Below are 13,377 nucleotides of genomic sequence, written 5' to 3' on the forward strand. Positions count from 1 at the left end.
CGCGTGCGCATGGTATATGCGTGCGTGTGCATATATATCTATATCATACAAACACTCACAAAGGGGGTAAGCGCGGCCCTCCTAACCCAGCCGCCAAAGCTCCCTTACCCCCTCGCCGCTCCCTCCCCCCCCCCCGCCCGCTCCCTTACCCCCCCCGCCTGCTCCCTTACCCCCCCCCGCCCGCTCCCTTACCCCCCCCGGCCGCCAACTCCCCAGCCGCTGGGGGGCCAAGCAGCCTCGGATCTGCGCCAGTCCCACTCTCCACCACCTCTCACTCCCGTTGTGTGTGTGTGTGTGTGTGTGTGTAGGGACATTTTACTCCTGCCAACAATTTGTGCCTCACTTTCACCCCACCCTACCCCTGCCCTTCACCCCCCCTACCCCTGCCCTTCACCACCCCTGCCCTTCACCCCCCTCTACCCCTGCCCTTCACCCCCCCTACTACCCCTGCTCTTCACCCCCCCTAACCCTGACCTTCACCCACCCCTACCCTTCACCCACCCCTACCCCTGCCCTTCACCCCCCCTACCCCTGCCCTTCACCCCCCCCACGCCTGCCCTTTGACTGACGCACGCACACACCCTGACTGACGCACTCACACACCCTGACTGACGCACGCACACACCCTGACTGACGCACGCACACACCCTGACTGACGCACGCACGCACCCTGACTGACGCACGCACACACCCTGACTGACGCACGCACACACACCCTGACTGGCGCACGCACACAAACCCTGACTGGCGCACGCACACAAACCCTGACTGGCGCACGCACACAAACCCTGACAGCCACACGTACACACACTGACAGCCGCACGCACACACCCTGACTGACGCACGCACACACCCTGACTGACGCACGCACACACCCTGACTGACGCACGCACACACCCTGACTGACGCACGCACACACACTGACGCACGCACACACTGACTGACTGACGCACGCACACACACACACACACTGACTGATTGACGCACTGACTGACACACACACATACATACTGACGCACGCACACAACCCCTCACAGCCGCATGCACACAACCCCTCACAGCCACACGCACACATACACAGACTGACGCGCGCACACACACACACACACACACACACTGACTGCTGCACACACACCCACTGACTGCTGCACACACACACACTGACTGCTGCACACACACACACACACACACACTGATACACACACACACACTGACAAACAAACACACACACACACTGACACACACACACACACACTGACACACACACACACTGACTGACACACGCGCGCACCCCCCACACCCACGCGCGCACACACACAGACTGACGCGCGCGCGCACACACACAATGAATGGTACACACACACACACATACACTGACACACACACACACACTGACACTGACACACACTGACACTGACACACACACACACACACACTGACACACACACACACACACACACTGACACACACACTGACTGACACACACACACACACTGACTGACACACACACACTTACTGACGCGCGCGCGCACACCCCCACACCCACACACTGACTGAATGACTGACTGACTGCCGCACGCACACACTGACTGACTGAGGCACACACACACGCACACACTGACTGTGTGTGTGTGTGTGTGCGTCAGTCAGTCTGTGTGTGTGTTTGTGTTTCTGCGTCAGACTCACTGACGCGCGCGCACACACACTGACTGACTGACGCACACACAATGACTGACGCACACACACTGCATGAAGCTGTAAAGGAGGGAGGGGGGGAACTGGATTGATGTGAATGGGGGACAAACAGAGAGAGGGGGAGGGGTGAGGAGAGAGAGAGGAGCGGGAACATTACATCCCGGGCAACGCCGGGTCTCTCAGCTAGTATAAAATAAACGTAAAGAGAGGGTGCATACCATTCAATGATGGATACAAAAAAAGGAACAACAGGACAGTCACTCTTATACTCCCAGAAAGTGAATATATATATCATTTACGTGAATCACTATCCGTATTTGAAGTGTGTGTGTATATAAATATATATATATACATACAAATGAGCATACAGTAATATTTCCATTTGCTATTTGCCTTGCTATGGAGAGTTTTTGTCACTTTTTTACTCACATAACTTCACATATACATACATATATAATATATAATATATATATATATATATATATATATATATATATATATATATATATACACTGGCGACACACTTTATCGCAGTGCGGCCAGATCCGCAAGCCGGGAGATTTCCCGGCTTGCTAGTGGCCGCCCCTCGGCGTGCCGCGCGTCATAGACGCGCGGTCACGCGTCTTCGGGAGCCTGCGCCCCCTGCACGCGCGTCCAGGGCTCCCCGAGGGAGCCCTGGTGTCCCGCGATCTGCGGGACGGCGGCAGGGGGTTCCGGGGGACCCGGCGGACCCGGCAGCGGGAGGGAGAGCGCCCCGATCGGAGGGCGCTCTTCCGCTGCTTCGGCGCGCGCCCGTCACACTCGGGCGCGCGCCAGGCTACTGCTGCGGCACAGAACGGGCAAATGCTCGAATAAACTGTGCCGCAGCAGTATATATATATATATATATATATATATATATATGCAGTGGAAGTGTATTGTGTGTATTTACCTACACACTCACTCCACATTTCAGTAACATACATATACATCTAAATAATATTCACATATACACGTTTGCTATAAATGGAATTATTACAATTTTACATTATATACACGTGCAATGAATGGAATAAACACTGTAATAAGTTTGAAATCGCCTATACGAGCTGCTATGCATGGCTGATCCCTTTTCTCCAGCTTCCTTGAATGTACTACTGTATGAGGAAGATCATGTGACCAGATGCTAGTGCACGTTTAGAGAGAGGGAGGGCAGTGCTGACAAAGGGGTGTGCCTGGGTTTGTGACAGGCCATGAAGGGGCAGTGCCTTAGCAAATGCTTGTTAAAATAGAATACAAGAATAGAATACAAGGTCTTTCAAAGTTGTTTTTTTAAAAACAGAAAATGCTAAAAGTATTATTTCTTACTACAGAACTGATTTATTAAAAAAAACACACATGCAGGATATAGACTGAACTGCAGCTTTAAAGGGGCTGTCCAACTTATATCACAAATAAAGCAGAGAATAAAACAGCTGGTCGCCAACTCGGTATGTTGGCACACTCGATAAACCCTGCAATGGAATGGATTCTCCATGGGGAGAACAGAACCGCCAGTCCAAATCGGTACGCATGGTATCAAACGGCATGGGTCATGCATGGGTCAACTTGTATTTAAAGCAAATATGAATCTGGGCTTGTAACATAGAACATGTTTGTATTAATTCAACAGTATGTAACAGTATGTTTGTTTTCACAGTTCAAAAGGTCTTGGCTGGAGAACGTTTAAAGTTACATCACCCCCCTGACATGTTTCGCAAATTCCTTGGCTGGAGGCAATGGACAGTCACATTTCACCTGATACAGGTAGCTCACAAAAGAGAAATTGTATACAACATCATACTGTAACAGTCTTTATTAAACCAAACAAGTCGTCCTTAAGGCAAACATACCTGCAACACTTTGTCCTTTGCCTAAAATATAAAAAGGGACTTTTTTTTTCTTCTTCTCTTAAATGTATAATACCAAACCTATTTATATCAATATCTACTTCCAATAAATGCTCCCCCTCTTCCATGACTCAGTTGCCTTCAAGGAATGGAACAACACGAATTATAAATTAGCAACCTCATCTCATAATGTAATAAATAACTTGTTTAATTCGTCAAGAAGGTACCATTATATAACAAGTTAAATCTCCCAATTGCTGCTCCCAAATGTAAAATCACTGAAGTCAATTCCTTAGTGGGAATAAATAAATAAAAATAAAGATTAGGCCATTTCTAATTTTTAAAAAAAAAAAATAAAGTCTCTTTAATTGCAGCAACATTAGGGTATAATAAATAGGAATGCAAAGATGATGAGTCAACAATGTGATCATAGTAACCCTATTTGCATATGAAATACACGTCTGAATAGCTCATGAATATAGTTAAAGTGAAACTTTGCCTTCATTATAATAATAATGAACTCATTTGTTCTTGCCTTTGTAAGCTGCCAGCGTAACTGCAGAGTTCTGCAAAACTGGGAATGCCCCCACATAGGAGATCAAATTGTGTTAGAAAAAAACAACAACCCTGTGTCATATTCAAGGATGACATCTTGCTTTGAGAAAGAAGCAATAGCTCAAATTAAATTCTTAATGTGTTACAGCCTTTGGATCTTAAAGGAGTATTTGGGGTAATTTTATCCCCCCCCCCCCCCCACACAAACCCTTAACATATTTGACATTGCTTGCTTCTGAACAGATGGTGCCAAACCCATCATGGAACTTTCCCTGCCCTACTAATGTCATATTAAAAAGTAACATGTTTCTGTAATATTCCCGTATAAAACGTATTTATTATATTAAAAACAAAGATCATTGGCTCCCATGTCGTTTGAAATAAAGTGTAACTCATTCAATGCCGGAGGGAACGGCGTGATGTTAGTTAACCAAACTTGCTTCCTTCTGCACCGAAATGGTTAATGTCCACTGCAGTCTTCAAATTGCTTAATCAAATGCAGACTCTGTTCCAGTCATGCTAAATTTACATATAATGGCTGAATAGCAGCCGCATTCACTTCCATCCAGCGCTGAACACTGAATCACTGTTGATACTTTGTGAGCCATTTTTGATGCATTAAAAAAAAAAAAAAATAGGTCATATTACAAAGATGTATTAAATAGGTCTTATTGTTATAGCAGAAAATGCACTTTGAAATACAAAGAATTACTCAATTTACCCTAAAAGCAAACCAAGGCCCATGAGAATAATCACAGCCATAAATGTTAGAGAAGCAGAAAATTGGAAATTTTACAGAATCTATCAAATTTAACATGGCCAGGCAGTTTAAATAAGATGATTTTTGCATGGACTTGTTTTGGTCTTTTCCGACAACCAGGAATCAGTCCAGTTTAGTTCAACTAGATACACTTTTTTCCCCTGTAGTAATCCAACATCAACCTGTTAACCAAATCTCCTACTTCTGGTTTAATGCCGGATCATTTTGGCACAAAGAGCGAAAAATACACGCATCCCAATTTAATGTGTGCCATATATCTTCTCCCCCAATCACAAGCGGGTGCATGGGAAGCAAAAAGGAGAGAGATTGATCGATTGACGCAGAGACATTCTTACTCAAAGTCTTTGGAACAATTTCTAGAGCAAAATTCGACTTCATACACAACTTGCAGAGATTCTATTTCCTCTACATGTGTAATGACAGTGTTTTCAAGCAAGACCTTATGACTTAGATTTCTATCTCCTAGTATAAATACTAGAGATGTGTGAATTGTTTGTCCGATTTCCCACAGACTGTGAAATTTGCAGTAAAAAAAATAATATAGCTGGCAGGTTACATGACCAACTATTACCAATATGCAGGTCGCATTGGCCATGTGATCTAGTTTTAGAATAAAACAAAAAAACTAGAAGAAATGTTTCTCAATATGGCAAAATGTTGCAAAACTTCTATATTAAAAAAAAGTGTTAAACTTTTGCACCTTTTTTACACCCCCTGCAAAATCTTACAAAATGTACTAAAAGTGATTTCCCTACATAGACACTGAATGTTTTTCATTCCACTAAACCAGATGTACAACATGTAATAAAAACCTAATACTTTATAGAGATTCACAGTTTACATGTAACCATTGATTAATGTGCTTATACAGTATATAAGCCAGGGAAAAAACAAACAGATATCTCCTACTTAACTGTATTATTAATATTATTTGTTGTAACGTACAAACATTTGACATCTTGTCTAGATGTCACCAAATATACAGATCACTGGCGTTAGTTAATTCTGATCCAGTGTGGATCAGTACCTTTCAAGTGCAAGACCATTTTAGCTACATATTGTAAAGTTGCAATAAAGAAAAGAAAGTACTCAGTTAAAAAAAAAACCCCAAAAAACAATTTTTTTTTACCTAACATAGCGTGAAGCAGGGAGTTTCCAGAGCTGAACCCCATTAATTTAAGCTCCGGGGACCCCTGCTTCCGGAGATATTTACCTTCATAGAGGGCGCCTGTAGCCACTCCACTCAGCTAAGGCTGCGGTCCCAGTCACTGCTACAGCGCACACCTCGGCGTGCGCTGTGCGTGTAAGCACCGCCCCTCAATGGGGAACCAGTTCTCACCTTCACGCTGAAGGTGCAGCCGGGCTGTACTGCAAGGTTTTTTTAAACTCAATGAAATTGAGTTTAAACCTTGCGACGGAGGCGTGGCCACGTCCCCACCGGCGGTTCACCCAATGAGGGCGAACCAGCCGCGTGACGTGATGGCCGCGCCCCCGCAAAACCCCGACCACGCCCCCTCCCATCGCAACCTCCCTCTCTCCTGGAGACCGCAGATCGCGGTTAGCGCTGTCCACCCGCTGCGGGGCGCGCGTCACAGTCATGACTGGGACCGCAGCCTAACAGGGATCACGTAGTGGCCACTTTCCTGCGTCCTGCTGGCCAACAGGAAGCCGTGATGTCATCTGGTTCGGCTTCCTATTGGCCCACACGATGGGGGAGCTTTAAAGAGCAGAGATACCGGCGCCCCCTTCAGGAGGTAAGTATCTCTGGAAGCAGTGGTTCCCCGGATCCGAAATGAATGGGCTTCAGCTCCGGAGACCCCCTGCTGCAATCCGATGTTAAAAATATATTAATTTGCAAAACAAAATCACCCATGTGTTTCGCTCCTTTACCTCTACAGAGCTCAGCACAAAATTCCACAGAAAACACAACATGCTGCTTTCCAGTTAATTGAGAGATCGTAAATAAATGAGTTTAGAAAGCGGCCATGATTCCAAAGTTGTTAATGCCGCCACTTATTTTCTTCCCCATCTTCTATGACATGAAGAAATCCGCTACTTCCTTCAATGCTCTACCACAGGGGGGGGGTGCGAACTTGACACCTGTGCCCCCCTGCCTGCTCCCCCTTCCTTTTCTCTGGCGTTTCTGAGGTCACGGTGACCCAGTGGCGTCATTTGACGCCGCTTTGCCATTGTGACGCATCAGCAGAAGCTGCCGGAGAGCAGGTAACAGACTAAATACACAGAGGCCTCGCGTGCTCCCCTGGCAGTTAATTTAAATGCTTGGGGGAAGAGTGCGGGGGCCTCTGTAGGCGCCGTGCCCTCCCAGGAAATTTCACGCCCCCATGTTTGCGCACCACTGCTCTACCACAGTGTTTTTTCAACATGGGTTCCCCGGGCGTCCCCTAAAAGGTTCCCGGCAATTTTCAGGTGATTTAAAAATTGTACCCAATACAGAAGAATTTACAATGCATCTGATCTCAGACGCGCTATTAGAGAGGGTTGGGGTTCCTTACATTGCATCTGATCTCAGGAGCGCTATTAGAGAGGGTTGGGGTTCCTTACAATGCATCTGCTCTCAGACACGCTATTAGAGAGGGTTGGGGTTCCTTACAATGCGTCTGCTCTCAGACGCGCTATTAGAGAGGGTTGGGGTTCCTTACAATGCATCTGATCAGACACGCTATTAGAGAGGGTTGGGGTTCCTTACAATGCATCTGCTCTCAGATGCGCTATTAGAGAGGGTTGGTGTTCCTTACAATGCATCTGATCAGACACGCTATTAGAGAGGGTTGGGGTTCCTTACAATGCATCTGCTCTCAGACACGCTATTAGAGAGGGTTGGGGTTCCTTACAATGCATCTGCTCTCAGACACGCTATTAGAGAGGGTTGGGGTTACTTACAATGCATCTGCTCTCAGACGCGCTATTAGAGAGGGTTGGGGTTCCTTACAATGCATCTGATCAGACACGCTATTAGAGAGGGTTGGGGTTCCTTACAATGCATCTGATCAGACACGCTATTAGAGAGGGTTGGGGTTCCTTACAATGCATCTGATCAGACACGCTATTAGAGAGGGTTGGGGTTCCTTACAATGCATCTGCTCTCAGACACGCTTTTAGAGAGGGTTGGGGTTCCTTACAATGCATCTGCTCTCAGACGCGCTATTAGAGAGGGTTGGGGTTCCTTACAATGCATCTGATCAGACACGCTATTAGAGAGGGTTGGGGTTCCTTACAATGTATCTGCTCTCAGACACGCTATTAGAGAGGGTTGGGGTTCCTTACAATGCATCTGCTCTCAGACGCGCTATTAGAGAGGGTTGGGGTTCCTTACAATGCATCTGATCAGACGCGCTATTAGAGAGGGTTGGGGTTCCTTACAATGCATCTGATCAGACACGGTATTAGAGAGGGTTGGGGTTCCTTACAATGCATCTGCTCTCAGACACGCTATTAGAGAGGGTTGGGGTTCCTTACAATGCATCTGCTCTCAGACGCGCTATTAGAGAGGGTTGGGGTTCCTTACAATGCATCTGATCAGACGCGCTATTAGAGAGGGTTGGGGTTCTGCAGAATTTCACAATATAATTATAGGGTTCCTCTACCATAGCACAACAGGTGACTGAATTGACAGCATTTTGCAGGAGCTCCTTCTGTCTTACTGTCTGAACACACATTTATTTAATTCAATAATCAAACTATTGTTTCCCAACTCAATTCCTCAAGAACCCTGAACAGGTCAGGTTTTAAGGATATCCCCGCTTCAGCACAGGTGGCTAAATCAAAAGGACTAAGCCAACTGTGCTCAAGCAGGGAGATCCTTAAAACCTGACCTGTTCAGGGTTCTTGAGGAATCAAGTTGGGAACCATGATTTAGATCAGGTGTCTCACTCAGTCCTGAAGGGCCACCAACAGGCCAGCTTCGACTGCACCGCCTGTGCTGAAGCAGGAATATTAATAAAAGCTGTCCTGTTGGTGGCCCTTGAGGACCGAGTTTGAGACCCCTGGTTTAAATAATGGTGACCTTAAAAAGACATTTGTAGCTCTGATCAATAATTAAAGCAAAATACTAATCACTCAAGATATTCTGCTATTTAAAAAAAAAAAAAAAAAAACCACTAGATAATTTGAGAGGCACATCTCAACCCCACCCAATCAAAGATCTGTGCACCCTGGTTTTCCAAATGGGTTTTACTGGACATTAAAAGAATGTTTTTTTCCTCCAAAATATGTAACCAGGCCAGTGATATTTTTATGAGGGGAATAAAAATGCATTGTTCCCAGATATAAAAATGTGCTCCACTTCTTTGAACAAGTTATGAAGCCATTTGCTTTTTGGCTCTTCTGAAAGAGCGCTCAAATATTCATCATTTCATCTACAAGGCTGAGAAGACGCATGTCAGAACAGTAATGACAGGAGGAGGGGCCGAGTGGTAAAGACACTGACTTTGAAGAGGATGAAGTTGTTTTGAATCCCAATCTTGGCTCATTGTTACAGTGGGAAATCCATGCCTCAGGCTCCACAAAATGTACATACACCCTCCCCCGCCGGCTGAGCCTTGCAAACACAAAGGGACAGAACTCACCTGTGTATTTGTTAAAGCTGCAGTTCAGTCTTTTTTTTTTTTTTTACTTCAATAGTTTCATGTGGGCAATCTCTAATTACCTAAAGAACTGCATAGCTGCCGGTCAATTCGTTCTCCGTCTATTGATCGGCAAAGTTTGGCGACATCTTTAAATATGGGGAATGTAAATCGTTGCTATAGGAACAAGCATGCTTGTTAAAATAGAATACAAGAAAATTGGTCTTTCAAAGTTGTTGTTTTTTTAAACAGAAAATGATAAAAGTATTTTTTCTTACTACAGAACTGATTTATTAAAAAAAAAACACACATGCAGGATATTGGCTGAACTGCAGCTTTAAGTAGAGATGTTCTGGCATTGAATTCAGCAAGTAACTTCATTTAAAATGTTCCCAATTAACTTTACCTTTAAAAGCAGCATTTTGACTTAATGTGTAAACATTACTCAACATTACAAAGTGCTCCCTGCCACCAGGGAGAATTTAATTATGACACAAAGTAATGGGGACTGAAGTTCAATGTTTAGAAGCACTTAGTACAAGCATGAAAACCACAAGACAAGAAGAATATTATGTTGCAAAGCATTTTGTGTGTCAGAAAACATCTTGGAGCAAATGATTAAGATTTATAATGACGTGAAACTAAATAAATGTAGAAAATGTGCCGAATATGTTAAAAGGGTTAATAAAAGGTTATGCCGTTAAATGGCCATACAGGAGTAGAGTATAGTAGTTGGCTGATAGATACTAGGATGTCCCTAGGCGGACATCCCTTGGAGCATTATGACTATATATACACACACTCACTGACTTGAGAAAAATAACACTTATTAGAGTCAATTTCTGTTGGTGTTAAAAGGAAGGAGATTTATAAATGTGTGCAATTACCCATGGCCTCTTAATCTGCTAAGATAATATATACTGCAAGAGAAAACATTGTCTATTTTTGGTCAATTCTAGTAAACAGCCATTGTAAATAATGTAGGTTAATAACTGCAATCCATACACATCATTGAGAATACCAATTACCATGTGGTGACAGAGTTACTCAAAACAAAAGATCTGTTCTCTCCCAATTACCAATGTTAGAAAGTATTAATGCAGCCTCATTGACAATTCATTGAGTTCACTAGTGCAGAGTATTCCGAGAAACGGTGAATGTTCACAATCGGAATGCCCTGCTAAACGATGAAATGAGTTGTTCTCAGACAATGTACTGTACAGTTGTGCCCACTGGGCTGGGTGAGAGCAGGGAGAGCTCTGAAACAAAAGAAACTTCATGTTCACGGTGTTAACTTGTGTTGCTACGGTCTAACAATGCCTGGCAGTGGTGTGGAAGGAAAAAAAAAAAGAAGAAAAGTGCTATAGCCAGCTGTGCTGTTCACAGTCGGATAATTTCACTATAGCTCTGAATGGTTATGGAGCCAGTAAGCCTGTTGTGGCCAAGGACAGAATGATGGATGATCTGCACACTGTGCCCAAGTTAAAAAAAGAAAGGCAGAAGTTCACTGCATGGTTGTTAAAATGCTAATATGGGTTAGTTAACAAAAGCCTAAATGAAACAGAAGAGTTGGAGAAATAGACACACCTCACATTGTGTGTGCACTGGTGATTTGAAGGCTATTCGTACTCAAACATTGGCCTGCAGGGAGCAAGAATTGACTCGTCTGCCCATTTGAATAAACAAAAATCAACTTAATAACTGTACGGGGATTGCTGTGCAACAACAGGAGGCCCTGGCAAATACCTCATGCAGCCTTTAAAAATAGCATCATAGGGTTAAAATATGAATTTCTGTGAACATTTCTCTCCTGTGACGAGGAAAAAAAACTGAACCCGTGAACTTAAAATTAGCAGCTACTATATTCTCAGAGTGAGTAAGAACTTATTAAGGTGTCCTGCAGGGGTTTGTTTTACTCTAACTGTAATGGCTTATCTAATGTATGTAAACAGATCAGCTGCCCTTATAGATGCAAGGATAAAAGCAACACTTTGACAATTTTAATTACACACACTCTACTAGTGCTAGAGATGTGAAAAGCATATTCTACCTTGAGTAAATAGCACACCTTCTGAGCTATAGTTAAACACCCTTAAGTAATTTATCCAAGGGGAGGAAACCTCTTTGTATTTCTTTAGGGAAGGTATAATAAGCATGTTTAACAAGTAAGGACTTGATCATTTTCTCTTGTTTTTTTCCCCCACTTTCTGTACGAAAACTGCCAAATCTAAACTCTGTTTCTCTCTTGAAGGAAAGTACAAATCTGTTGTCTAAATGAGTCCCAACTCTCCACAAAATCACATTAGACCCTTGATCAAATGGTCATTTTAGAAGTGTTTGTAGCATGTGCTGTTCTCTTAAAAACAAAAATCAGTGTTTTGCAGGACAATGCATTACCGAACAAGACACACAAAATGTGAAGGACTTCAGGCCTTCATTTATACAGCGGTAACAAAATCCATAGGTCATCCAATATAAATGAGGAATTGTACTAGGACTACATTGCAGTTGTAGATGCTGCAATTACTAAAAGGTACATCTGCCAACAGAGAAAAAATAATGATGGCAAGAGCATTTTGGGCAGAGCTGCATGTATATGTATATGTATACACACACACACACACACACACACACACACACACACACACACACACACACACACACACACACACACACACACACACACACACACACACATCTGGACTTCACTTGGATATTGTTGTTCAAGAAAACTCATAAATCATTTACATCATGATGCAAGTGTCTCTCTATACCTTTTACTGTATATCACATACAATACCAGCTAGCAACAAATTGCCAAGTAGGAGTTTCTCAATACAGTACTGGATATCAATTATTTCATACAATAGATGTTGTGCAAAATATGACATTTCATACCAGTCTTCAAAACTTTCTCATGTATTTAATCGGATATAATTAGATCATTGACAATTAGAGATATATGACAGACACATTCATCTCTACATTTTTTTTTAAATGTAATCAAAGTGTGTAATAGATTAATTCCCATAGCTCGATGCTGCTTGCTAAATTCTCATACAGTTACATTAACCACATGAATGATTTGCTGTGGGCATATATTTTTCAGCACACAAAAAAAAAAGCTGAATAAAAACCCTACTCCATTACAGCACAAAAGTAATAGCACAGCCTCATACAGAGTTTCCTGTAAGCTGGACACCTCATGAATACATACACTGGTCTTAAGAAAAGCCTTTAAAATCACTGACATATTGAGCAAAGAACGCAACAAAAAGACATTATAATAGTACCCATTCTGCAGAAGAAGAAAAAGAGCAGTGAAGAGGATATTGTTGTCTTGTTACCTTTGATTGACAGTCTTTTCCATAATAACTGAGACCACTTACTGATTTCATATTCACCAATATTTTGTAAGAACTGTGTTCAATGGAAGGCAGTCATGTACTGTGCTTGTGATAACAATATGGTCTTAAATGCAATGAGACTGCATGTACATTACAAAAACAAACCTCTTTTAACCTCCCTTAATAAATAAACATAACAGCAAACCGTTCAACAGGATGCAATATTCCCCAACTATAAGAGACACTGTAACTGGAATATTAAAATACTTTGAGTATTTAGGTGTGATATCAATAGGTGGTGCACTGTACTAAACAGATTTCCAATTCAGTACCTCTACACCAAAGGAATACTATTCCCACAGCAAGTGACCTTTCAGTTGTATTCAGGGTTTATAAATAAGATATGTTAAACCTTCCCGATTAATGCCTGAATCCACCATATCAATTTCATATAGTGCTGAAACAAAACAAAAAAAGTTGATCCTGTTTACACGAACAAAACACCACTTTCAACAGATGAACTGGCCAGAGGGCTGGGTGTCCCCCCT

At 43.2% G+C, this 13,377-nt stretch overlaps 1 protein-coding gene and 1 long non-coding RNA gene across 11 annotated transcripts in view; one reads left to right on the top strand and one right to left on the bottom strand.

Annotated features, from left to right (window-relative positions):
* The window catches only part of LOC142468948 (uncharacterized), a 204,255-nt gene that overhangs the window by 176,611 nt on the left and 14,267 nt on the right, over positions 1-13,377 (top strand). Inside the window, exon 3 of the long non-coding RNA XR_012788915.1 lies at positions 3,374-3,480. This is a non-coding gene — a long non-coding RNA (uncharacterized LOC142468948). The remainder of the gene's footprint in view (positions 1-3,373; positions 3,481-13,377) is intronic.
* The window catches only part of SEMA6D (semaphorin 6D), a 360,743-nt gene that overhangs the window by 40,617 nt on the left and 306,749 nt on the right, over positions 1-13,377 (bottom strand). The window lies entirely within an intron of this gene.

Source organism: Ascaphus truei, chromosome 18 (assembly GCF_040206685.1).
Source record: "Ascaphus truei isolate aAscTru1 chromosome 18, aAscTru1.hap1, whole genome shotgun sequence".
Taxonomy (NCBI): domain Eukaryota; kingdom Metazoa; phylum Chordata; class Amphibia; order Anura; family Ascaphidae; genus Ascaphus; species Ascaphus truei.